The 23,925-nt window shown below is 44.8% G+C and overlaps 1 protein-coding gene across 1 annotated transcript in view; it reads right to left on the reverse strand.

Annotated features, from left to right (window-relative positions):
* Window positions 1–23,925, reverse strand: part of ZFR (zinc finger RNA binding protein) — a 1,793,456-nt gene that overhangs the window by 102,970 nt on the left and 1,666,561 nt on the right. The window lies entirely within an intron of this gene.

A 23,925-nucleotide genomic window follows, 5' to 3' on the forward strand; every position in this document is an offset into this window, starting at 1 on the left:
CTTGACAGAGCCCTCTCCACTAAATCGGAGGCCGAGGGGGAGCCGCTCTCTCTCGGCTCCAAAAGCAGACTCCCACTCGGATCCGATGAAGGGATCGGAACCGGCGCCGAGACCATCAGATCCGAAGGACCTGTGTGCTCCGACCTGGCCGGTGCTGAAGGCACACTGAGTCCCTCGGATCCGAAGCTCGGCCCACGGCTCAGAGAGGTCGGATCTCACGATGGAACAGACAGACTCGAGGGCAGGGTCGGATCCGAAGTACCCAGTACTGTCGGTGCCGACCCACCCCCGGCTCCAAGCGCTCCGAACCCGGGAAGCGGGTCGGAGAAGGAGCTATCGGTGCAAAAAATGGGTGTCGAGCTCCCCCCCAAAGGGGGGGAGGCAAGAGCACTCCCATCTGCAGCTGGGCCTGGATGAACCTTATCATCTGGTCCAAGTCTGCATCAGAAAGGCTATAAGTGGATCTCGACGAGGCCACCAAGGTGGTCTGGAATGCCACCTCGATGACCTCGACGGAGATCAGGTCTCCTCCTCCTCAGGTCCCGGGGAGAAGAAAGGTGATTGGAGCCAAGGAAGAGGAGACCTGGAAGCCATGGAGGGAGAAGCCCGCTTAGCTGGGGGGGGGGGGGCCGAAGCGGAGGTCTCGGCCCACCACTTGTGGTGCTTTCTCCCTTCTGGCCTCCCTGTCCTCCGGCGCCTTAATGGGAGTTTGAATCCCGGCCACAGGGGAAGGGGGGCAGGAGTGGCCACCACCAAGGGCTGAGGAGGTGCCACGGGAGAAGCGGAGGCCGAAGCCGAATCCGGGGGCAGAAGTCCCGCCAGGATCAGCTTCAACCTCCGATCATTCAGTGCCCTGGGGTTGAACGCTGCGCAGATGGCACACCCCGAGGACAGGTGTTCAACCCCAAGGCACCAAACACACAGAGTGTGGCCATCTGCCAGGGAAAGCTTGTGGCCACACTCGGTGCACTTGGAAAAAATGGGTTTTGGGGCCTCTGACATGATAACCCCAAAAAACGAAAGTAATCTACGCAAGCACACTGGGCCCCAAACACAATACACACGCACACTACGACCAGCGAGGGGAGGATTTACACTAAAAATTTAAGAAATTAACAAAAGGGAAACCTAAAACACACACACTGTTTAAATACAGAAAATTACTCTAATTTTACAGTTTTGAAGCACTTATCTGGTAAATCGCCAGGAGCTCAAAATCCAGCTGTCTCATCTAAGAGCGGCAAACTAGATCTGAGGTCATTTTGGGTTGGCATGGGATTATGGGTGAGGGGAGGAGCTAGGAGCTCGGATCCATATCTGTATAATAAAAGTTGCCGGCTCGGATCCGATATCGGATCCAAGACCCAAAGGTTGCTGACAAATGAAGTCCCTACTCCGATCCTCTAATTTAAACGGTTTGGTAAACACAGAAGGAAACAGAGGAGAACTAGGCCCTCTAACTGAAACGGGCCTAGCCCGTGGGAACAGTAAGAGGGATACCACACAAAAACTCACAAAAATTCACAATAACCAAGCCTAACACACCAGACAAAAATAGACAGCTTTAAACAACAGCTATGAAAATAGCTTTTGATTGAATCAAACTTCTCAAATCAAGAAAAGAAGGTACTTAGCCGCAGCCAAGCGAGACCACATCCTAGCTAAACGAGCGGCAAACGAGATCTGGGGATATGGAGCAGTGCACCATGGGATAACCACTTAGCCCAGCCAATGACAGACTTCCAGCTAGTAAAATCGGCCGAACCCACGGGTAAGAATGTAGGCGAGATAAAACTACATATCATCAAAAGTTTCCTCATCTTCAGGGTAAGATAAATCCATAGCAATCTTTTGAGGGGTGGATAGAGGGAGTTGAGAGGAGAAAGGAGGAGGCTTCCGAGTAAAATGGCCTTAAACAAACCTTGAGAGAAATCCATTCACTCCTTCGCCATAGAAGAGGAAGGTGGTGGTTGAGGGGGAAGCAACATTTTAAGTTTTCTTGCGCTTCTTTTTTTGCTGTGACATCCACTTGTACTAAACACTGTGGATCATTTGTCGGACATACCTCGGCTAGTTTACCTGGAATAACTTCCCTCCTAATCAGTATCTGTGGGATGCCCTCTTGACCCTCCAACATGATGAGCCATGGTTCACATTTGTCTGCAGAATACTCAGTTGTCAAGGCCTCTGATGCCATACTGTTCCCCAGTTGGGTCTTAGTAGAAAGCATCTGAGGAGGAACAAGACATACTGTGAGTTCTGAAACCTCAGTGGGTACATAAGAACCAGAAAGGGCAGACTGAGTCTCTGGCCTAGGCCTTTTAAGCTTTTTCTTATGTGGGGGAAGTATGTCTGGGGACAGGAATCAACCATCTTGGAGTGGGGCAAACATATGAGATGTTGGGTTTCCAAGAAAGTGTTAAGAGAGGTCAAATGGGACGGCAAGGTCTTAGGTACAAAGAAATGGCAGATGGAACAAGCTTTGCTGTTGTATCCAACTCTTAAACAAGAGAGTCACTAGGTATGTAAGCCTTTATACGGGATTTGTCTACTGCACTTGCACTTACCTCTCCTAGGGGGCATCTAATGCACTTACCTCTCCTAGTGAGGTATTACCTCTCCTAGTGGGGGTAAAAAAAACAGTTCAGAAATATAAAGGAAGGTTCCCCAAAGAGGCACTTATCTGAATATTTTAGCAAAGGTGAAGATGACCAAACTATCAGTGAGACAGATGCGTGGCCTGCTTTCGGGCTGGTGGGGAAGACAGTCTGGGGAGTTATGCCTGTATGTCTGTCTATATGTCCTACACCTGCAAGTGGAGATTACATGGTGAAAGTATGACACTGGGAAGATAAAGCTTTGGAACCCCACCCGGATGACAGTGACTGACAGTGACGATAACCCATGTGTTAGGAATACTGCAACAGTGATTTCCTTCAGGGCATCATCTAGTCTATAACCAGGGTTAAAAAAAGGAGAAGATTAAAATTAGGCAGCCTCTTTGGCTTACAGTTCAAATAAAAAAAGGATTAGAATACAGAATAAAAACTGGAAAAATATGAAACGACCCAAATGGACTCTAGTAAGATGAGAAATAGAAGTAATCTTAAGGCAACAACAGCTACTTTTAGAAAAGAAAAAAATAAATAAAACAAACTTAGCGTGATAATGTACTTGTTAATAAAAAGAAGTTATGTACTCACCATAACGTTCCATGTGAGTTGTTCATCTCGCCTTCATTCTTACTGATGGGTTCGGAGCCGACTCGGCCAACTGCAAAAGCTTGAGGTCTTCAACCAGCTTGAGGCCAACTCCCTATCCCATGATGCACCCTGATCTTCCCTCAGATCTTGTTTGCTTCCAACTGACTACCTAGTAGTATAAATATGCCACTCAGAGAGCTGGATAAGAGACAATGCACCAAATAAGAAAGGTGACGGACCTCAAGTAGAATGAATGGGGGTTGGAGGGTGGGATGTAAGAATAAAGGCGAGATGAACAACTCACACGGAACGCTATGGTGAGTACATGACTTCTTTATGTGAAGATGTTCTGTCTTGCAGTTCATTCTTACTGATGGGTAGTGTCCCAAGCACCATCTTTCTCGGGTGGTTCATGGGAAAATATTCCTCCGAACTATGGAACCAAAGGAGGTCCTGTCCCTGGAGGGCTTGTCTACTTTGTAATGAGTGATAAAGGTATGAGGTCTTGATCAGGTAGCTGATGCACAAATAGAATCTAATGGTAACCTTGCAGAAAAAGCTAATGAGGTTGAAACAGCTCTAATAGAGTGGGCCTTAATTTTTTTGTTGTAAGGGAGCATTCCCTGAACTATAAATAAAGGAAATGCAATCTGATAGCTATCTTGACAAGGTTACTTTTGTCACTGGGGCACCCTTTTTTGACTCTGAAAAGGAAACGTACAGTTGTGTACACTTACCATAAATGTAGATGTTCGAGTGTATTCACTGTTGCAGTCATTACATTTGGGTAATCTGCTGGCAGGTTGCCCGTCGGCCTGAATTCCAAAGTCTTGGGTCCTGCGTCGGTTGCTGTCTTCTTGTCTTCTCTTCCATGACGTCAGATCGTCAGGGGTATAAAACATGCAGCAGACGCCATTTTCTTTAGTATTTCTTGCCCCCGATGTCAGGTGTCCCCAAAAAGGTAGCAATATTATATATATATATTTATATATCTACATGCATCAATATAAACTTTACCTTCATCTACAAGCAAATACACCACATAGGTTGTAGAAGATAGAGAAGGAAAGGTAAACTGTAGAATGACAGGGGGATGTCGGGAGGGTAACCTGGACTGCAACAGTGAATACACTCGAACATCTACATTTATGGTAAGTGTACACAACTGTACTATGTTCTTCGTGTTTCACTGCTGCATTCATTACATTTGGGTAGAATCCCAAAGCTATGGTTGGGAGGCTGGAGCTAAACAGCATTAGGTGAGGCTATAAGGCCCTGCAGCACTGCAGTGGCAAAGCCTGCCCTGGACTTAGAGAGGCAAATGGTAATGCTTTGTAAAGGTGTGAACAGAACTCCCAAGTAGCAGCCTCTAGAATGTCCTTGGATGGTACTCCTCTGAGAAAGGCTGCTGAAGTAGCCTCAGCTCTGGTGGAGTGAGACCTAATGCCCTTGGGCACAGGTTTGCCATGGTGTAAGTAGCAGAAACGGATGCAATGGCTTATCCACTTTGAAATTGTCTGCTTTGAAATAGCCTTTCCTTCTGATCCTGCAGCATATGACACTAGTAATTGCTCAGTTTTTCTTAGAGCTTTAGTCCTGCTCAAGTAGAATCTTCGCTGTCTGCGTACGTCCAAGGAATGCAGAATTCTCTCTTTGTTCTGCGGATTTGGATAAAAAGTTGGCAGATGAATTGTTTGGTTAAGAGCCACACTGGAAACGACCTTAGGCATAAAAGTAGGTTTTGTCCTCAGAGACACTCTGTCTGGGTAAAATATGATAAAAGACTCTACAGCCATGAGGGCCTGTAGCTCTGAAACTCTTCTTGCTGAAGTAATTGCTAGCAGCAGAGCTGTCTTCCATGATAAGAACTTTATATCAGCGGTAGCAGTTGGTTCAAATGGAGGCAAGGTGAGCTTTTCCAACACATAACTGAGGTTCCATGCAGGCAATGGTGATCTTATAGGAGGCCTAAAATTTTTGGCTCCTCTAAGATACTGCTTTAGTAAAGGATGAGAAAAGATTGGTGGCTCTGAATTATAATGAGCCGAAATGGCAGAGGCATGGATTTTGATAGATGAGAAAGACAGGCCTTTGTCAAGCATCTCAATTAAGTACTGTAATATCTGAGGAATATGTGGTTCTGCTGTATCAGTTCCTTGTGCTTGATTCCAAGCACAGAATCTCTTCCATTTGTCAGCATAAGATTTTCTAGTACTAGGACTTCTGGCTTCCAAAATGACATCCATCACAGCTTTATTGAGAGGTGTCATTTGTATGATTACAGGATTAGCCATGTTGCCAGGTTCAGAGTCTGTAGTTGATTGTGCAGGATCTGATTGTTTTGCTGGGACAGTAGTTGTGGTTTTTGAGGCAAGGTCCAAGCTGGGTATTGAGACAAGTTCCTTAGGATTGGGTACCAGTATTGGCGGGGCCAGCCCAGAGCAATTAATATCATCTTTGGCTTCTCTTGTCTGACTTTTAGGAGGACCTTGGGTAGAAGAGGCAGAGGAGAAAAGGCGTATAAACGGATAGGTTTTTCCAATTGAAGGATAGGGCCTTCACTTTCCATGCTTGTCTGTGATAAGTCCTTGTGCAGAATCACTTCAGTTGATAGTTTTGAGGAGAGGCAAATAGATTTGTCTGGGCTCACCCATTTCTCTGTTATCATGCTGAAGACTTGTGGATTTAGTTTCCACTTGTGAGGATCCATAAGGTTTCTGCTTAAATCGTCTGCCAGAGTGTTTTGTTTTCCTGGCAGGAATTGAGCTTGAAGATTTATTTGGTAGGTCAAAGCTGTGTCCCACCGTGCCATGGCTAATCTGCAAATGGGGTATGAGTGTGTGCCCCCTTGCTTGTTTATATACCACATGAGTGTGGTGTTGCCCGTCTTTATCAGTAGTTGTCCTGGATGAAGCAAGTCCTTGAAGGCTGTTAGGGAATTTTGAACAGCTAGATGCGTTTGATTTGGTGCCCATATGCCATGAATGCATCTTCCTGCCATGTGGGCCTCCCAGGCATAATCTGATGCGTCTGTTGTTAAGGTTTGGCTGGCAGGGGGTAGAGTGAAGGGCCGTCCCATGTTTTGGTGACAGGCCTTTGCCCACCACAGAAACTCCTGTTGTAGGCAGAGAAATGAGAGGAATCATTGTTTCCAGACTGTGTGAATGTTGACTCCATAAACTTTTTAGGTACCATTGAAGTTTCCTCATATGCAGTCTTGCATATGGAATTAGTAGGATGCAGGATGCCATGAAGCCCAGAGCTTGCAGAAGACTGGGTTTTTGTTGCCATCAGTTTGAAGTAAGTAGTCAGGTGCCTTTGTCTGTCTGGCATGAGGTAAGCCATCTGGGCAGTTGTATTCAAGCTTGCACCCAGGAATGTTATCTTTTGAGAGGGTATCAGTTGTGATTTCTTTTCGTTTATTGTGTACCCTAGGCATGTTAGAAGCCTTTTCACAAATGCCAGGTGTCGTAGAACAGTGTCCTTGTTCTCTGCTTGAATGAGACAGTCGTCCAAGTAAGGATATATTTGAATACTTTGTCTGCAAAATGCAATTACTGGTGCCAGGCACTTTGTGAAGACCCTGGATGCAGTAGATAAGAAAAGGGCAGTGCGGAGAATTGGCAATGCATTAAGCCAGCCTTGAATCTGAGGTATCTTCTGCACAATGGTCTTGAAACACTGCGTTTTCGTTTACCAGATGCACTTCATCAGATAAAAGCCTCTGTCTACCCAGTCCTTTTATACTGGGTAGACAGAGGCTTGTATAAAAAGACTGGGTAGACAGAAGCTTTTATCTGATGAAGTGCATCTGGTAAACGAAAACGCAGTGTTTCAAGAGCGTTAATGCAGCTTTTCCTGGCGTGTACCTTTTGTGGTTTGGTTTTCGCTTGTCTACTTTTGGTTGAATAAAATCCAAGGATATACACAAGTTTTTCCTGTTTTACTCCATTATCTGAAGATTTATTGGTTTTATACATCGTCTTTGTTTCGTTCTGCACAATGGTCTTACTGGGACATGCAGGTATGCCACTTTTAGGTCTAAAGTCACCAGCCAAGCAATCTTGCCCAGCATGGGCAGAAGCTACTGCAAAGTGAGTATTTTGAATTTTGGAATGTCCAGGTATGTGTTCAAAATCGATAAATCCAGTATTGGCCGCCAGGACTTGTCCATTCTGGGTACTAAGAACAGCCTTGAGTAAAAATCTTGTCCTTTTTCCTGTTCTGGTACTGTCTGTATGGCCCCCATATCCATAATGGACGTAACCTGTTTCAGTGTGGAAATGGAATCTGTATCCCTGTGATATGATGTTGAGTACCCACTTGTCCTGGGTTATTAACTGCCAATTCTGAGCAAAAAGTGCTAATTTTCCCCTATGGGTGCTGCCAAAAGATAAGTGATTGGTGTAGGCAGAGGGAAGTCATTGGGATTGCTTTGTGTAAGTTTGCGCTTTATCTCCTCCAGATTTGGAGGTGGATGCGCCCCATTGCTTTGACCTGTATAAGTCTCGAGCCTGGTACCTGGAACCCTTAGGGCGTCTGGATTTGCCCCTTTGAGCTCTGACACAGGAAAGGACCAATTTTTTTGTAGGCCAGTGTCTACTGAATCTTGGTGGCTGCACTTGTAAGAAATCTTTAAGTTTGCATAGACTTAGCTTTGTCTTCCATTTTCTTTAAAACCTCTTCTGCCTTAATACCAAACCGAGAATCACGCTGTAAAGGTGCATCTAGCAATTTAGCTTTAACATGATCAGGCAAATTTTGTTCTTTAACCAGGCATGCCTCCTAATCACAGATCCAGTAACTGCGGTCCTGCAGGAGGCCTCTAAAGAATCAAAACCACATTGCAAAGTATGCTTTCCAACTTGTTCAGCTGCATGCAATAATTCCTGCAATTCTTTATTTTCTGCAAATTCTGAAATCAACATCATTTTCTGTTTCAGCAATCCCATATCATGTTGTTGGTACTTAAGCATATGAAATTGACAATTTAAGGCCCTGATTGCCAAGGTTGCAGATGTAAAAATCTTTTTTCCCCATCTGTCTAGTGCCCTTGAATCTCTGTCAGAGGGGGTATATTTTTTTGCTGTTGAGGCCTGAACTTCCTTTGGACCCTGTGAAACAGTTTCAGGATCAGCAGCAGGGTTTCTAAATAAAAATGTATGTGAGTCGGGGACTCTGTAGTATCTGTCAGGCTTACTGGGAGTCAGAGGTAAGGAGTCAGGGGTCACATCCACAATGTCTAAAACGGGGAATGGCTAAAGGCTTGTGCTGAGGGAGGAGGAGGAAATCCCTGAGCCTCTTTTTTGATTCTGAGAAGTCTGGACTCTCCCAGTGAAAATGCTCCCTCAAAGTATGCAAGGTTTTCCAAATGAATAATCCTCAGGAGGAGATCCAGATGGAATAGACTCCACAGCATCAGAATCCGAATAGGGAGGTATAGATAATTCCTGATCAGAAGAGGAAGCAGAAGAAATAGAAACCTGATCTGAAGATTCAAAATCAGTGTCTTGGCTCGGACTCTTATCTGGAGGGGGATGGGTACCCCCTGATCAAGGTAATAAGGTCTTCAGCCATTTTGATCATCTGTTTTTTAGGCATAGAGGCCTGTGCACGTGGCTCATGTGTCAGTTTTTTAGGTTTAGAAGTTGCTTTTGTCTTTGGTTTTGCAGCTGTCGTAGGTTTGATGTACAAATATTGAGGTCTGAATACACCCTCAGAAGCTCAGCGGCTCCGGACCCATCCCAGGGAGATACATCCATTGGTCCAATACCTTGAGTATCTTGCGGGATGACAGACTCCACATGGGTGTCGGTAGAGGCCTGCAACTCGAAGGTAGCAGGTATCAGGGGCTGCGAAGGCACCTCGCTGAGTACCGGCGACTGGCTTAAGAGAAGCTACGTCGGTTTTGGATCTCGACTGCCTTTCTCTGTTCTTATCTTTGCGTTTTTTGTGTACTCTGGTAGTCGGACTGCTATCTGACGACATTTTAGGGAAGTTAAATTTGTTTCCAAAATACTTTGATGCAAAAATATACAGACGCTTAATAGTGCGTTGGTTAAATCTAGCACAAAACAGCCAGCCAGGCACGTTGTGATCAGGGCCTAAACAAGGAATACAGTGTAAATTGAAATCCTTATGAGGTATTTGCTTCCCACAAGTAATACAATTATTAACTTTTTCTGACATCGGTAAAAAGCAAGAAAAAAGTTTCCCCAATGGGGTACTTAGCTTTAGTGAAGACTTCGGATCTGAAACTCAAACTCGAATATTTCAGTAGTCGGCCGACTGGCATTTGCGAAATGCTTCTGCTTCGGGCACCGCACAGCAAGAAAGACCTGCATGTCTTATACTCCTGACAACCTGACGTCATGGAAGAAAAGACAGCCACCGATGCAGGACCCAAAACTTTGGAATTCAGGCTGACTGAGGGCAATCTGCCAGCAGATTACCCACATGTAATGACTGCAACAGTGAAACACGAAGAAAGTACAGTTGTGTACCTACCATAAATGCAGATGTTTGAGTGTATTCACTGTTGCAGTCATTACTCTTGGTTTATCCTGCTGGCAAGCTACCCGCAGTTGGCCTGAATTCCAAAGTCCTGGTCCGGCATCAGTTGCTGTCGCCTCTTCCCTGACGTCAGTGCGCCAGGGGGTATAAAAGATGCAGCCGACGCCATTTTCTTCAGTTTTTCTTGCCCCAGATGTCAGGTGCCCCCAAAAGGGTAGGCTAAATACATTATGCCAATAAACATACATGCAGTAAAGAAACATTTCCTTCATCTACAAGCAAATACACCACATAGGTTGCATAGAATAGAGAAGTACAGATAAATCCCAGCAAAAGAAAGGGGGACGGAGGGAGGGTAACCTGGACTGCAACACTGAATACACTCGAACATCTACATTTATGGTAGGTACACAACTGTACTATGGTCATCGTGTTTCACTGTTGCAGTCATTACTCTTGGGTTGAATCCCAAAGCTGAGAATGGGTGGCTGAACTAAATAGGATTAGGAGAGGCTATGAAGCACTGCAGTGGCAAAGCCTGCTCTGGACTTACAGTAAAGAGGTAAGTGGTAGTGCTTTGTAAAAGTGTGCACTGAACTCCAAGTTGCAGCCTCTAAGATGTCTTTGGTTGGTACTCCTCTAAGGAAGGCAGCTGAAGTGGCCGCTGCTCTGGTAGAATGAGGCCTAATGCCCTTAGGCACTGATTTGCCATGCTGAGAATAGCAGAAACGGATGCAATGACCTATCCAGTTAGAAATAGACTGTTTTGAGATAGCCTTTCCTTGTAATACTGCAGCATATGACACTAAAAGTTGCTCAGTCTTTCTGAAAGCTTTAGTTCTGTCCAAGTAGAAGCGGAGCTACCTGTGCATGTCCAAAGAATGCAGAATTTTCTCAGCCTTGTTCTGTGGGTTTGGATAAAAGGTAAGCAAGTGAATGGTTTTGGTTGAGGGCCACACTGGACACCACCTTAGGCATAAAAGTTAGGTTTGTCCTCAGAGAAACCCTGTCTGGATGAAAAATGATAAAAGGTTCCACAGCCATGAGTGCTTGTAACTCAGAGACTCATCTTGCAGATGTTATTGCTAGGAGCAGAGCTGTTTTCCAGGATAAGAATTTTATATCTGCTGTTGAAGCTGGCTCAAAGGGAGGCAGTGTAAGTTTTTCAAGACATAATTGAGGTCCCATGTCGGAATTGGTGCTCTCCTTGGAGGTCTGATGTTTTTGGCCCCTCTGAGGTACTGCCTTATTAAGGGATGAGAAAAGATAGGTGGTTCCGTATTGTAATGGGCTGAAATGGCAGAGGCATGAATCTTAATCGATGAAAAAGAAAGGCCTTTGTCCAGCATCTCAGTTAGGTATTGTAAAATCTGAGGAATATTTGGTATATACGTGTCAATGCCTTGTTCCTGGTTCCAAACACAGAATCTCTTCCATTTATCTGCATAAGATTTTCTGGTACTGGGCCTTCTGGCCTCCAAGATAACATCCATAACAGCTTTTGAAAGAGGAGTGTTCTGAATGGCTACATTATCCGCCAAGCTGCCAGATTTAAGGTTCTGAGTTGACTGTGCAGGATCTGATTGTTTTGTTGGGTCAGCAAGTGGGAAGTTTGAGGCAATATCCATGCTGGACCTTGAGACAAGCTCTTTAGGATTGTACCAGTGCTGGCGTGGCCAGTCTGGGGCAATCTATCATTTTTGGCTTCTCTTGTCTGACCTTTAGGAGTACCTTGGGAAGGAGAGGTAGTGGAGGAAAGGCATATACTGTTAAGTTTTTCCAGCTGAAGAATAGGGCATCCACTCTCCATGCTTGTTTGTGCTAAATCCTTGTGCAAAATCTCTTAATTGGCAGTTGTGAGGGGAGGCAAATAGATCTATGTCTGGGCATCCCCATTTCCTTGTTATCATGCTGAAGACTTGTGGATCCAGTTTCCACTCGTGGGGATCCAAGAGGTTTCTGCTTAGTTCGTCTGCCAGAGTATTTGTTTTTCCTGGCAGGAATTGTGCTTGCAGGTGAACTTGATAACTCAATGCTGTGTCCCACAAGGTCATTGCTTGTCTGCAGAGGGGGTAGGAATGTTTGCCTCCCTGCTTGTTTATGTACCACATGACTGTAGTATAGTCCGTCTTTATCAGTAGCTGTCCTGGATGAAGTAGGTCCTTGAAAGCTGTCAAGGCATTCTGAACAGCTAGCATCTTTTTTTGACTGATATGAAGATGCATCTGGCTTGCAGGCCAAGTGCCCTGAATACATTTTCCTGCCATATGGGACCCCAGGCATAATCTGATGCATCCGTTGTCAATGTCTGTCTGTTTGTGGGTGAAGTGAATGGCTGACCCTTGTTGTGGTGACAGGCCTGTGCCTACCATCAAAACTCCTGTTGCAGGCAGGGTATAAGGGTAATTACTGTCTCCAGGTTGTGGCAATGGTGAGTCCAAACACTTTTTAGATACCATTGTAGTTTCCTCATATGCAGTCTGGCATATGGAATTAGTAGAATGCAGGATGTCATGAAGCCCAAGGCCTGCAAGGATTTTCCTTGCAGATAACTGGGTCTTTGTTGCCAACTTTTTGAAGTAAGAAGTCAGTTGCCTTTGTTTGTCTGGTGTGAGATAAGCCATCTGGGCAGTTGTATTTAAGCTTGCACCCAGGAATATCATCTCTTGAGAGGGTACTAGTTTTGATTTCTTTTCGTTTACTGTGTGCCCTAGGCAAATTAGTAATCTTTTTACAAACTCCAGATGCTTTAGAAGAATGTCTTTATTCTCTGCTTGAATAAGGCAGTCGTCCAAGTAGGGATATATTTGAATTCCTCTGTCTGCAAAACACAATTACTGGTGCCAGGCAGTTTGTGAAGACCCTGGGCGCAGTAGATAAGCCAAAGGGGAGTGCAGACAATTGGAAGTGCACTGAGCCAGCTATGAATCTGAGGTATCTTCTGCAAGATTTTCTGACTGGAACATGTAGGTATGCCTCTTTTAGGTCCAAAGTTACTAGCCAAGCCTTCTTGCCCAACATGGGCAGTAGCTGCTGTAGTCAACATCTTGAATTTTGGGACCTCCAGAAACGTGTTTAGTATAGACAGGTCCAGTATTGGTCTCCAGGTTTTGTCCTTTCTGGGCACCAAGAAAAGTTTTGAGTAAATTCCTTGCCCCTGCTCTTGTTGTGGTACTTGCTGAATGGCCCTCATGTCCATGAGGGCTGTAATTTGCTTTTGTGCCTCTGCCCATTGATTGTGGGGCAGGCCTGGCATACCTTTTGCCCTTGGTAGGGTGTGAAAATGGAACCTGTAGCCCTGTGACACTATGTTCAAGACCCATTTGTCTTGTGTAATCATTTGCCAATTTGGTGAAAAAAGTGCTAGTTTTCCCGCTAAGGGGGCTGCCAAAAGATAAGTGCTTGGGTCTGGCAGAGGAAAGTTATTGGGACTGTTTCCTGTAAGGTTGTAATTTCTCTTCTCCGCTTTTGGAGGTAGGAGCACCCCATTGTTTAGGCCTGTATGAGCCTTGGGGCTGAGATCGGCCTCTGGGACGTCTGTATCTGCCTCTTTGTGGCCTGTCTGACACTGGAAAGGACCAATTTTTGGAAGGCCAATTCCTGCTAAATCTGGGTGGCTGTACCTGTAAAAAATCCTTAACTTTCTGCATGAATTTCGTTTTATCCTCCATTTTCTTCAACACCTCTTCTGCTTTAGCACCAAAGTATCATGCTGTAGTGGAGCATCTAATAATTTTGCTTTAACATGATCAGGTAGATTCTGTTCCTTTAACCAAGCATGCCTTCTAATAACAGAACCTGTAACAGCGGCCCTGCAAGAGGCCTCCAGTGAATCATAACCACATTGCAAAGTATGCTTTCCCACTTGTTCAGTTGCATGCAATAATTCCTGCATTTCCTTGTACTCTGAACATTCAGAATTTGTCAACATTTTCTGTTTAAGCAGTGACATTAAGTACTGCTGATATTTAAGCATATGAAACTGACAATTTAAAGCCCTTACAGCCAAGGTAGCAGAAGTGTAAACTTTTTTCCCCCATCTGTCCAGTGCCCTAGAGTCCCTATCAGAGGGGACAGGGTTTTTTGCAGTGGAAGCTTTGACCCCTTTGTGACCCTGAGATATAGTTTCTGGGTCAGCAGCAGGGTTTTTATATAGGAATTTATGAGAATCTGGGACCCTGTAGTATCTGTCAGGCTTAGCAGGTGCAGGAGGTAGAGAGTCAGGGGAAAGGCCGGACTCTGAAAATACATCATCTACAATGTCTAGAACAGGTGGAATAACAAGGGGCCTGTGCTGAGGTAGTAGCAGAAAGTCTCTGAGCCTTTTCTTAGATTCTGAGTAAGCTTGGCTTTCCCAGAGGAAATGCTCCCTCATGGTATGCAGTGTTTCCCCAAAAGAAAAATCCTCAGGAGGAGAGGCTGAAGGAAAGGATTCTTCAGCATCAGAATCCTCACAAGGAGGAATAGAATAATCCTGTTCAGAAGAGGAATCAGAGGAAATAGAAATCTTATCAGAAGAATCATATTCTGTCTCTTGCCTAGGCCTATCATGAGGGGGATGGGAACCCCTGATCAAAGTAATTAGGTCTTCGGCCATTTTAAGCATCTGTTTTTTAGGCATTGTAGTCTGAGTAGGAGAATGCTGTACTTGTTTCTATGTATTTAGAGCTGCTTTAGTCTTTGAAGCTGAAGATGGTTTAATATATAACTGTGTAGGTCTGAAGGCACCCTCAGAAGCCGATGCCTGCTCAGCGGCTCCGGACCCATCTGAGGGAATGATTTCCGAGTGTCCAATACCTTGAGTATCCAGAGGCCCAGTCGGCTAAATGTTTAAGTCGGAAGCGGCCTGTGGCTCTGAGGTAGTGGGCGCCAGGGGCTGCGAAAGTGCCTGAGAACCGGCAACTGGCCTAGCGGAGGCCTCGTCGTTTTTGGACCTTCGCCTTGCGTTTTTTGTAAACTCCGGTCGTCGGCTGTTCCGACGGCATTATATAATTAAACCTTTGGCCAAAATAATGAAATGCAAAATTGAACCGATGCTTAATAGTGCGTTGGTTAAATCTAGCACAAAATCGACAGCTAGCAACGTTGTGGTCAGGGCCTAGGCAAGGAATACAGTAAGAGTGAAAATCCTTATGAGGTATTTGCTTCCCACAAGAAATACAATTGTTAACTTTTTCTGACATTGGTCTGGAGCAAGAAAAAAGTTTCCCTAACGGGGTACTTAGCTTCAATGAAGACTTCGGCTCTGAAATTCGGAATGTAAAATCTCAGGAATCGGCCGACCGGCACTTGCCATCTGCTTTTGCTTCGGGCACCATGCGGCAAGAAAGACTGAAGAAAATGGCGTCGGCTGCATCTTTTATACCCCTGGCGCACTGACGTCAGGGAAGAGGTGACAGCAACCGACGGCGGACCAGGACTTTGGAATTCAGGCCGACTGCGGGTAGCCTGCCAGCAGGATAACCCAAGAGTAATGACTGCAACAGTGAAACACGATGATCATCATCAAAGAGCTGATCCGTTGATCTAAATTGTTTTGTTCTATCTAGATAAAATCGGAGTTGTCTATGAACATCAAGCTTGTGCAGCATGTGTTCCATCCTATTTGTGTACTGAAGAAAGAAAAAGTACAGTTGCTTACACTTACCATAAATGTAGATGTTAAAGTGTATTCACTGTTGCAGTCATCACATTTGGGTTATCTGCCTGCAGTAGCCCTCAGCTGGCCTGATTAACAAAGTCTTGTATCCTGCGTCAGTTGCTGTCCCTTCTTCTATGACGTCAGGGGTATAAAACATGCAGCTGATGCCATTACATCAGTTTTTCTTGTCCCAGATGTCAGGTGCCCCCCCTAATGGGAAGCCATATAATCTATAAATATACAAGGTTATACCTCCAACAAAAAAGCAAATACACCAAAAAGCTTTTGAGCATAGTAAAGGAGAGTAGAGGTATAGCCAAAAAAGGTAAGGGGGCTTTAGGGAGGGTAACCAAGACTGCAAAAGTGAATACACTTGAACATCTACATTTATGGTAAGTGTACACAACTGTACTATGTTCTTCGTGTTTCATTGTTGCAGTCATCACATTTGGGTAGATTCCCAAAGCTAAGGATGGGAGGAGGAATTTAGATAGTATTAGGACCAGCTATAAGGCTCTGCAAGACTGCAGTGGCAAAGCCAGCTCTGGATTCAGAGAAAACTGGCAGATGGTGATGATTGGTGAAAGTATGTACAGAACTCCAGGTAGCAGCTTCTAGGATGTCCCTGGTAGGGACACTTCTGAGAAAGGCTGTAGAGGTAGATGCAGCCCTGGTTGAGTGGGGTCTGATCCCCTGTGGGATAGGTTTTCCATGGTGCTTGTAGCAGAAATGAATGCAATGGCCTATCCATTTGGAAATGGTTTGCTTTGAAATAGCCTTCCCCTCTGCCCCTGCAGCAAATGCCACCAGCAGTTGTTCAGATTTACTTTGAGGTTTAGTCCTATCCATGTAGAATCGAAGTTGTCTGTGCACATCAAATGAGTGCAGTATCCGTTCCCCTTTGTTCTGTGGATTAGGAAAGAAGGTTGGCAAATTAATGGACTGATTAATGGCCACACTGGATACCACCTTGGGCATGGAGGGGGGATTGGTCCTGAGGGACACCCTGTCCGCATGAAAGACGATGAAAGGCTCCACTGCCATAAGGGCTTGTAATTCAGATACCCTTCTTGTTGAAATGATTGCTATAAGGAAAGCGGTTTTCCAAGAAAGGAAATTTAAGTCTGCAGTAGCAGCTGGCTCGGAAGGGGGAAAAGTGAGCTTCTCCAATACAAAGTTATGGTCCCAGGCTGTTTGGCCTGTCTGAGGAACTGCTTGAGTAGTGGATGAGAGAAGAGGGGAGGTTCTGTGTTATAGTGAGCTGAAATGGTTGAGGCATGAATTTTGATGGAGGAGAAGGACAGGCCCTTGTGAAGCATCTCAGTTAAGTATTGTAAAATCTGAGGTAAATTGGGCACTGCTGTGCTCATCCCTTGAGATTGGTTCCAGGCACAGAATCTTTTCCATTTTTCAGCATAAGATGTTCTAGTAATAGGCCTCCTTGCCTCTAAAATGATATCCATCACTGGTTTACTGAGGTATGGTGAAGGAGTGATTAGGTAATTAGCCAGGATGCTAGGTTCAGTGTTTGAAGCTGAGGGTGCAGAATCTGGTTCTCCTGCTGAGACAGTAAGGTAGGAGTCTGAGGGGCAGGTGCCATGGGGCCCACAGTGACGCACTGTGCAAGAGGGGGGCACCCAGTGTTGGCGTGGCCAGTCTGGTGCAATCAAAATCATCCTTGGTTTGTCTTGTTTGACCTTTAGTACTTTGGACAGCAGAGGCAGAGGAGGAAAGGCATAAACTGATAGGTTTTTCCAGCTGAAGGACAGAGCATCCACCTTCCAAGCTTGTTTGTGGGGAGTCCTTGTGCAAAATTTGTCCAACTGATAGTTCTGGGGGGAGGCAAACAGGTCAATATCTGGGCTCCCCCATCTGCTTGTCAACATGATGAAAATCCTTGGCTCCAGTTTCCACTCGTGTGGGTCCATGAGGTTTTTGCTTAGTTCGTCTGCCAGTGTATTTAGTTTTCCTGGCAGGACTTGAGCTTGTAGATGCACTTGGTAGCTCAGGGATGTGTACCACAATGCCATGGCTAGTCTGCAGAGGGGGTAAGAATGTGTACCCCCCTGCTTATTTATGTACCACATAACAGTGGTGTTGTGCATCTTTACCATTAATTGTCCTGGAAGATTGTGGCCCTTGAAGGCTGTCAGAGCATTCTGTACAGCTAACATTTCTTTCTGATTGATATGCAGGTGCATTTGACTTGGGTTCCATTTGCCCTGAATGCACTTCCCTGCCAGGTGAACCCCCCCATGGGTGGTCTGATGCGTCTGTTGTTAGGGTTTGGGCAGCAGTGGGTAGTGTGAATGGTAATCCCTTGTTTTGGTGGCAGGCCTCTGCCCACCAAAGGAACTCTAGGCGTAGGCAAGGTATGATAGGAATCATTGCTTCTAGATCCAGAGAATGGCTTTTTAGACACCACTGTAGTTTCCTCAGATGCAGTCTTGCATATGGAATTAGAAGAATGCAGGAGTCCATGAACTCAAGGCTTGAGTATTTGCCTTGCAGATAGCAGGGTTTTTGTGGCCACTTGTTTGAAGTAGGTTGTCAAATGAACTTGTTTCTCTGGCATAAGGAAAGCCATCTGGGAAGTTGTATTCAAGCTTGCTTCAGGAATATAATGTGTTGACAGGGAACCAGGTGTGATTCCTTTTTTTTATGGTGTACCCCAGACAAGTTAGTACCCTTTGTACAAAGGTCAGATGATTCAACAGTATGTCCTGGCCTTCTGCCTGAATTAGACAATCGTCCAGGTGTGGGTATATTTGAATATTTCTTTGCCTGCAAAATGCAATGACTGGAGCTAGGCACTTTGTGAATACCCTGGGCACAGTAGATAAGCCAAAGGGCAGTGCAGAGAACTGATGCGTGTAGCCTGCTTTGAAGCGTAGTTATCTTTTGCAAGATTCCCTGATTGGGATGTGCAGGTATGCTACCTTTAAATCTAGTGTTGCCAACCAGGCGTCTTTGCCTAGCATAGGGAGTAACTGGTGAAGAGTCAGCATCTTGAATTTTGGAATCACTAAAAATGTGTTTAAAGTAGACAGGACCAGGATAGGACACCATGAATTGTCTTTTCTGGGTACCAGGAAAAGTCTTGAGTAGAAACCTTGTCCCTTTTCCTTTTCTGGTACCAAGTGAATAGCCCCCCATGCTTAAGAGAGAAAGTACTTGCTTTTGGGCCTCTGCCCAATGATTTGGGGGTAGATCTGGCCACCCACTTGGTGTTGGTAATGTGTGGAAGTGAAATCTGTATCCCTGGGATACTATATTTAAAACCCATGTGTCCTGGGTAATGAGCTCCCAGTTCTTTGCATGAAGAGCAATCTTTCACCCCAAAGGGGCAGTCAGTTGAGAAGTGCTTGGCAGTTTTAAAAAGAAGTCATTGAGACAGTTTACCATAAGAGGAAGTTTTACTACCCCCAGATTTAGAAGTGGAGGCCCCCCACTGCTTAGTCCTGTGCGTACCTTGGGACTGAAGCCTGGGAGCTCTGCTGGATCTGGGTTTGGATTGAGAAGGTCTGGAGGAAGCAGGAAGGGACCAATTCTTGGAAGGCCAATGCCTACTAAACCTTGGAGGTTGTACTTGTAAAAAAATCTTTAACAGTTTGCATAGATTTAGCTTTTTCCTCCATCTTTTTAAGAACAACTTCTGCCTTGTTGCCAAACAGGCGGTCCTGGTTTAAGGGAGCATCCAGTAATTTCGCTTTAACATGATCTGGCAAGGATTGCTCCTTAAGCCAAGCATGCCTTCTAAGTACAGAGCCAGTTACAGCAGCCCTGCAAGATGCCTCGAGTGAATCAAAACCACATCGCAAAGTATGTTTTCCAACTTGTTCAGATGAATGCAGTAAACCCTGTAAATCCTTATTTTCAGCACAATCAGGAATCAACATCATTTTATGTTTAAGCAATCCAATAATATGCAGCTGATACGTTAACACATGAAACTGACAGTTTAAAGCCCTAATGGCCAAAGTTGCAGAAGTGTATACCTTCTTACCCCATCTATCCAGCGCCCTGGAGTCTCTATCAGAGGGGTTAGGATTTTTGTTAATGCCGTTGGGTCCCTGTGAAATGGTCTCAGGATCCGCAGTAGGATTTTTAAAAAGGAACTTATGAGAGTCAGGGACCCTGTAATATCTATTAGGTTTTCTGGGAGCAGGAGGTAGAGAGTCAGGGGCCAAGTTAGATTCCGAAAAGGCATCATCAACAAAGTCTAACACAGGAGGTATGGCTAAAGGCCTATGCTGGGGCAGGAGTAAGAAATCCCTAAGCCTCTTTTTAGAATCAGAAAAATCCCGACTTTCCCAACGAAAATGCTCCCGGAGGGTATGCAAGGTTTCACCAAAAGAAAAATTCTCTGGGGGGGGGGGGGATTGCAGAGGGAATACAGTCCTCAGCATCAGAATCCTCATAGGCATACGATAATACATTATTAGAATACTTACAGTTTTGCATATGTTTTAGGGTTAAATTATAGAATAGAGTTTTAATTGTTTATTCTGTTTTATTATATAAAGTGTATAGCAGCAAGAGAAATGTTTATGAAGGTCTATTGCTGTTTTTAGGATTATTAAGACATAAAGGTGTATATACATTTGTCTGCTCATTTAGGTACATGTATCTATATATAGATATAAGTATTTTATAGAAATTTCAACTTAGCCATATCAATTTAGAGTCAAGGAGTAGGCACCTTTAAAGCTAGGAGCTTGAATTGTATGTTAATAGATTAATTGGATAACCAATTGGATAATTGATTCCTTTGTAGTAGTATTTAAATGGATGGTTTTATTTTAATATTGATCTGAAGAAGCGTACGCCTATAGTACGCGAAAGCGCTTATCCTGTTCACCTCTTAATAAAATCGGATAGTTGTATACATGCCACGTTTTTGATTGAATCTTTGTTCCATTGTGGAGGGTCCTACAGTGTCTTTTACATTGCATTTTACTTTGTTCACTTGAGGACCTCTGGAGTGTTGCGGTATCTATTTTACTTTACTTTAATCCTCATAGGCAGATAAGGGTAAATCCTGGTCATCAGAAGAAACAGAAATTTCAGAATCCTGGTCAGAAGTATCATAAGCAAACTCAGTCCTAGGTCTCTTAGAAGGGGAAGGTTGGCTTCCCCTAAGTAAAGTAATAAGGTCTTCAGCCATTCTTATCTGGCCATGCGGTCTGGGCGTCAGTTTTCTAGGCATGGTTCGAGTTTTAGGCACTGAAAAAGAAGATGGCTTCGGTTTAATACTCAAGTCAGTAGGCCTGAATACACCCTCAGAAGCCAGTGCCTGCACAGCGGCTCCGGACCCATTCACGGTAGAGACATCCGCAGGTTCCACAGTTGAAGCATCTTGCGGCATACCGGACTCCGAATGGGTCTCAGTAGAGGCCTGCGAATCTGAAGTAGTGGGTATCAGGGGCTGTGAAAGTACCTCACTGAGTACCGAACTGGCGACTAGTTTAATGGAAGCTTTGTCGGCATCTTTGGACCTCGGCGGCCTGTCTCTCTCTATATTTTTGCGTTTTTTCGGAATGTCGGTAGTCGGATGGCTTACCGAAGGACATATCGGGATAAATGAACCGAGCATCAAAATATTTAGAAGTATAAACATATCGACAACAGATAGTTCGTGGTTTAAATAAGGCACAAAACCAACAGCGAGGTACGTCGTGGTCAGGGACTAGGCAAGGAATACAGTATGAATGAAAATCTTTATGAGGTATTTGCTTTCCACAAGTAATGCAATTATTTACTTTTACTGACATCTGTTTAGAGCAAGAAAAAGTTTCCCCAACGGGGTACTTAGCTTTTAGTTGAAGACTTCGGTTCTGAAACTAAAATGAAAATTTCACGAGTCGGCCAACTGGCACTTGCGAACTGCTTCTGCTTCAGGCACCACACGGCAAGAAAGACTGATGTAATGGCATCGACTGCATGTTTTAAAACCCTGCTGACCTGACGTCATGGAAGAAGGGACAGCAACCGACGCAGGACCCAAGACTTCGTTAATCAGGCCGGCTGAGGGCTACTGCAAGCAGATAACCCAAATGTGATGACTGCAACAGTGAAACACGAAGAAAGTACAGTTGTGTACCTACCATAAATGTAGATGTTCGAGTGTATTCACTGTTGCATTCATTACTCTTGGGTTATCCTGCTGGCAGGCTACCCGCAGTCTGCCTGAATACCAAAGTCTTGGTCCAGCGTCAGTTGCTGTCACCTCTTCCCTGAAGTCAGTGCGCCAGGGGTATATAAAAGATGCAGCCGACGCCATTTTCTTCAGTTTTTCTTGCCCCAGATGTCAGGTGCCCCAAAAGGATAGGCTAAATAAATTATGCCAATAAACATGCATACACTAAAGTAAAAATTTCCTTCATCTACAAACAAATACACCACATAGGCTGTATAGAATAGAGAAGTACAGATAAGACCCAGCAAAAGAAAGGGGGATGGTGGGAGGGTAACCTGGACTGCAACAGTGAATACACTGGAACATCTACATTTATGGTAGGTACACAACTGTACTATGTTCATTGTGTTTCACTGTTGCAGTCATTACTCTTGGGTTGAATTCCAAAGATGAGGATGGATGGCTGGGCTAAATAGGATTACAAGAGGCTATGAGGCCCTTCAGAAAGTACAGTTTTGTACCTACCATAAATGCAGATGTTCGAGTGTATACACTGCTGCAGTCATTAGACTTGGGTTATCCAGCTTTCAGGCGGTTCCCCAGTCAGCCTGAGTTCCAAAGTCTTGGTCCGGCGTTGGTTGCCGTGGTCTCCTCCCTGACGTTAGTGCGACAGGGGTATATAAGATGCAGCCAACGCCATTTTCTTCAGTTTTTCTTGCCCCAGATGTCAGGTGCCCCCAAAGGTAGGCAATTCAAATTGCTAATAAAGCATACATAAGAAAAGCAAACAACATCTTTCAGTTACCAGCAAACACTCCCCATAGGTAGTAAAGGGTAGAAGACATAGGTACGTACCAGCAAGTAAGAGGGGTAGGAGTGAGGGTAACCTGGACTGCAGCAGTGTATACACTCGAACATCTACATTTATGGTAGGTACAAAACTGTACTATGTTCATCGTGTTACACTGCTGCAGTCATTACACTTGGGTAGAATCCCAAAGCTGAGGTAGGGTGGCTGGTTCTATAAGGCATTAGGTGTGGCTATAAGGCCCTGCAGCACAGCAGTGGCAAAGCCAGCTCTGGATCTAGAGTATAAAGGCAGATGGTAATGCTTGGTGAAGGTATGCACAGAACTCCATGTTGCTGCTTCCAAAATGTCCTTGGTAGGCACTCCTCTGAGGTAGGCAGTTGAAGTGGCTGTTGCCCTGGTGGAGTGAGATCTAATGCTGCTAGGTATAGGTTTCCCATGGTGTGTGTAGCAGAAACGTATGCAATGTCCTATCCATTTTGAAATAGTTTGTTTTGAAATGACTTTTCCCTGTGCTCCTGGCAGCATATGCTACCAATAATTGCTCAGATTTTCTGAAAGCTTTGGTTTTGTCCAAGTAGAAGCGTAACTGCCTGTGAATGTCCAAAGAATGCAGTAGTCTCTCCCCTTTATTCTGTGGGTTTGGATAAAAAGTTGGCAAGTGAATAGTTTGGTTTAGAGCCACACTGGCAACCACCTTTGGCATAAATGTAGGGTTAGTTCTTAAGGACACCCTGTCCTGGTGGAAAATGAGGAAAGGTTCCACTGCCATTAGTGCCTGTAATTCTTAAACTCTTCGAGCTGATGTTATTGCCAGGAGCAGAGCAGTCTTCCAAGAAATATATTTTAATTCTGCAGTGTTAGCTGGCTCAAAGGGAGGTAAAGTTAATTTTTCTAAAACAAAGTTGAGGTCCCACAGGGCGGTCTTATGTTTTTAGCCCCTCTGAGGTACTGTTTTAGCAACGGATTAGAGAAAATTGGAGGATCCGTGTTGTAGTGAGCAGAGATGGCAGAGGCGTGGATCTTGATGGATGAAAGAGACCTTTGTCCAGCATCTCAGTTAAATATTGTAGAATCTGAGGAATGTTTGGGACAAGAGGGTCAAGGCTGTGAGCCTGGTTCCAGGCACAGAATCTCTTCCATTTATCCGAATAGGCTTTCCTGGTACTAGGCCTTCTGGCCTCCAGAATGACATCCATAACAGCTTTGGAGAGAGGCACTGCTTGCTTGGCTTAGGAATTTTCCATGCAGCTAGGTTTTAAGGTCTGTAGCTGACTGTGAAGTATCTGATTGTTGTGCTGAGTCAGCAGATGTGGGATTTGAGGCAATATCCAGGGTGGATCTTGTGCTAAATTCCTTAAGATTGGGTATCAGTGCTGGCTTGGCCAGTCTGGAGCAATCAGGATCATCTTTGGCTCTTTTTGTCTGGCTTTTATGAGAACCTTTGGAAGGAGAGGTAGTGGAGGGAAAGTGTATACTTGTAAGTTTTTCCAGCTGAATGAGAGGGCATCCACTTTCCATGTTTGTGGATGGTAACGCCTTGTGCAGAATTTCTGTAGTTGGCAGTTCATTGGGGATGCAAACAGATCTATGCCCGGGCTCCACCATTTTTGTGTTATCA

The sequence above is a fragment of the Protopterus annectens genome, chromosome 1.part1, assembly GCF_019279795.1.
Source record: "Protopterus annectens isolate FY-2018-M chromosome 1.part1, PAN1.0, whole genome shotgun sequence".
Taxonomy (NCBI): Eukaryota; Metazoa; Chordata; order Ceratodontiformes; family Protopteridae; genus Protopterus; species Protopterus annectens.